The sequence below is a fragment of the Erithacus rubecula genome (assembly GCF_903797595.1).
Source record: "Erithacus rubecula genome assembly, contig: SUPER_Z_unloc_1, whole genome shotgun sequence".
NCBI lineage: Eukaryota > Metazoa > Chordata > Aves > Passeriformes > Muscicapidae > Erithacus > Erithacus rubecula.
This window is the reverse complement of record NW_027635590.1, coordinates 2291499-2295456: the sequence shown is the minus strand read 5'-3', so window position 1 is coordinate 2295456 and position 3958 is coordinate 2291499.

Sequence of the window (3958 nt, the reverse complement as noted above, 5' to 3'; positions counted from 1 at the left end):
CGGGGCCCGGCCCCGCCGCCCCTCCCGGCCCAGAACAGCTGCGCCCGGCTCGGCCCCCGCCCCGGCCGCGCTTTGGTCCGTCCTTGCCCTCCGCCCGCATTCGGGATGGCAAGCGCGCTCCGTCCACCCCCAGGGCAGCTGCGGGGCGCTGCGGAGGGCGGCAGCAACGGCAGCACTCGTTTCCAAAGGGTCTGTCCTGCTTTTTAGCGATTCAGACCCGCTGGAACTTGCCTTTTATCCCGTGGCAATGTCCTTCAGAGTACCGAGCCAGATGCTCGGCGAACTGCCTTTTTGGGAAACCTCACAAGATGTACTCGAATCTTCTTGGGGATTCAGGACACAGTAAAGCACCCTGAGACTGCGGCTGGGAAAGGAGCGGGTGGAGCGGTGTAGCTCTGGGACGGGGGAACAGGGAGCCCTCGAGGCTCAGCCAAGTCATGGCCACCCAGGCCTGTGGCTGGATGGCCCCACTCCCAGCACTGCTGGCGACCTGTAGCTGCAGTCACGGGCTCTTTGTAAAAGCTCCTTCCCCACAGCTGCCATCTGTATCCATGCACCTCCTAGTCCCGTGCCTTACTTTACTCCCTCTTAGTTTGCTTCATACATCCAGTGACAGCCACTAGAGCTGCTCCAAGTCTGCATTCAGCCCAGGGGAGCTGCCTTCCAGTCTTGTGGTATCAAGTTTTAATATTGCTGCCACATCTCCTTTCCCCGTCTCACCTTTGAGTCACTTTAAAGCCCCATGGACTTGTCCTTTAATGATTTTTTACCAAATCTCCCACAGAGTCAGCCCCAAGCTCCTCCTCAGCTCTGCTGTCTGGTCTCCACCAGCAGCCACAAGCCAAGAGTGGAGAGAGTCCGGGTTTACCAGACGTGGCCAGTTCATGTGAATTCTTCTCCAGCCTCATACTTCCCAGACCCAGTGATGACCTTCATCTGAAAATGCCCCCAGTTGCCAACAAGATAGTACTTTGGTCTTTTTCTTTTGGTGTGTGTGGCCTGCCTGGCACTGAAATTCCATGTCCCATGGCATTTGAAGGAAGGTCTGCAGTTACCTCCAAAAATACTGCTCCCAGCTAGGACAAATGAAGGATACAAATAAGGCTGTGCCAAGCACTGGACTCAGTGCATGTCTCGTTGAGGTGAGCAGGATTATGGCCCAGGTCACTGGCATCATCCCAGCTACTGGCAGGAAAGAAAAGGGCGCTTAGAACCCAGTTCACCCACGCGTCTGTTTGCTCAGGCTGAAGAAGCCTGACAGGTATCAGACAAACCTGGATGTCAGTTTCCATGCCACATGTTTACCAAATGCCTTTCTCCAGGGTGTGCAAGCCAGGAGAAGCTCAGGAAGCGATCCACTGGCACCACTGAGCTTCTCTATAAGCCCACATTGGTTTTGCACTCAAGAACTATGTTTGATCAATTTTGTAAAATCCCATCTGGCTGCTGCTTTGTGGCCACCAGAACCTCATCCAAGGTGTGTTGGCTCCCCTGGAATGCACTCAGCCTGTCTCCATGAGGCAAGACATGGACCCAGCTTCTCAGCACATTTGTTTTCAGTGCATCAGTGGTAGTTCTTTCCTGGTGATTTGTCGTGACACACTGCAGTAAGGAATGCTGTGGGTAATTTTCAGTGCTGCACTTTTCACAAGACACCAAGTTTCACCAACCCTGACTACATAATGGCTGTCAGGGAAGTGCCTTGGCATGCTTGAAGCACATCCACTCAGGTCATGAGTTCCTCTTGCCCTAGCCAAGCTCTAACTTCACAGAACAGTGCAATTCCCCTGTTTAAGGATTCCAGTCCCACCTGAAAATATCAGCAAAGAACAAAAGAACACAAAAGGGAGCTTTCACGCTTTATGAAGATTTAAACTAATGTCTTTTGCATTGCATGGTTTTTCCTCACTTTTTTTTTGTCTAACACCGTCAGCACATGAGAATCCAGGCTCTCACAGGTTTGCCTGATGCACAACTGTGAAGGCAAAGGATGAGTGGTAAAAACACAGAGATGAAAGATATTTGCAACAAATGTCTTCCCAAATGGGGAAAGAGGAGTCCAAGATTGGGAACCCTAGAGAAAGAAATTAATTTTGAGATGGCAAAAAGAATTTTCACATTTCTCTGATAAAACAGAAGTTTGTCAAAATGACCTGGAGTGAACACACTGGGAGATGAAAACAGGTAAACTTAAACAAAATAAGCTGAAATAAACAGAAAAGAGGAGTTTTGCAAGTGCTTATTGGTCATGGACTTGGGATAAGTAAGAGACCTGCTTTGTTTATTTTAGTTACTACAGCATCATCTGTTTTCTTTAGGTAATCAATGACCATTTTCCATTTTATAAAATTAATGATTGGCAAAACATGTTTAACAAAGCTGCATTCCCTTTTTCTGGTTGCAAAGTTATCCTGGGTGGGGTCCCAAGAATTACAAATTCCAAATGCACATTCCAAGGGACAATCAGCTGGGATTCTGCAGATACATCCTACATGGTTTTGGCATTTATAGTGAAACTGGAGTTCTAGTGAATTCCCTGGCCGTGCCCTTCCTGTGTGTTTCTTCCTGCAACTAAAGCTTTTATATGCTTTATTTGATATACATATAAAAATCGTTACCAGTGGAAACTTCTGTGATTAATCAATGTCTTTCCTGAAGGACAGAAGTGCATGCAGGGTTCTAATGCAGGTCTTTCTAATAGCTGTGGGAATGGAAAATACCTCCACCACCTGCCTGACTGAGACAAGGGCTGTGGACACAGCCCTAGTGAAGAGCCATGCATTCATGAAAGCAAGAAAACCATTCACACCATTCACAATCACCCTGTAACACACAAAACAACTCAAAAACCCATATGAACACCGGTGCCCATGGGTTTGCCGAGCAGTTAGACTACAGTCTGTTTCACCAACATATAAAGCAGCCTCTGTGAACTCCCAAACTGAGCTGTGCAAATGTGTGGGACGGTAGGAGTGTGTGCTTGCTTCTGACATGGGCTTTTTAGCAACCAACAACCAAGGAGAGGGTGAGGCATATTTCAGAAGGGGCAGACATGCTTGGAAACCATCTTGAGTCTCTTGAACATCTGCCAGAGTCTTTCCTCTAGTACTACAAGTGAAGAGTCACAAACTCTGCCTCATCAGTACAGAGGTGCAAATAAACTTCTGGTAAAGAGTAGATCCTCAAGCCTTAAAGGATGCAAATATTGCCCAGGTATTTCTCATGAAACTTTAAAATAGTTCAAGCAAAATATTTTGCCATGAATATGGCTTGTAACCATCAGCCTGTGCAATTATGAAGGTGAGATATGGTCTTAGACACATAGGAAATCTCTCTTCAGGAGCTCAGGGAAGTGCTGGTCATTCTACTGTCCTACATCATTCAAATGTTCAGACTCAGAACCCATCCTACACAGAGGGAAACTTTGCATTGAAGTTTATCTTACAGTAGTTCATCACTACATGGCTCCCTTCACTTACATTTGTCAACTCTCTTCCATGGCAACTGAAGAAGTTGATTAATATGAAAAACTAATTACTATCTTCATTGTTAATACCACCTCCCTCTCAAGTACACTTAGGAATCTCAGCCTCAGCACACTGAAATATGGAGAAGACCATGTTAAGTAGTAATTTGCATTAGAGTAGCAATTTGTTGGTTTATGACTGCCCACTCTACCCTGCTATACCCAGTGAACATCCAGGCAGAGACACAAGCACCAGACTTCCAAGAGCAGCTTAGCCCAGAACTTCTCCAGACCACCACCAGAATTAGACTAAGAGACTGCAAATGTAAGTCCTACAGCTTGTTTGCTCAGAGTATTTGTATGCATTGTCTCTCCCCCATGCTACTGTTACACATTCATGGCACTTTCAGTCTTGTTTCCCTTTCTGTCCAGTCTCCTGTACTCCTGCAAACAGCATTACAGCAGAATTTCTTAGCTTGGCTTAAGTACTAC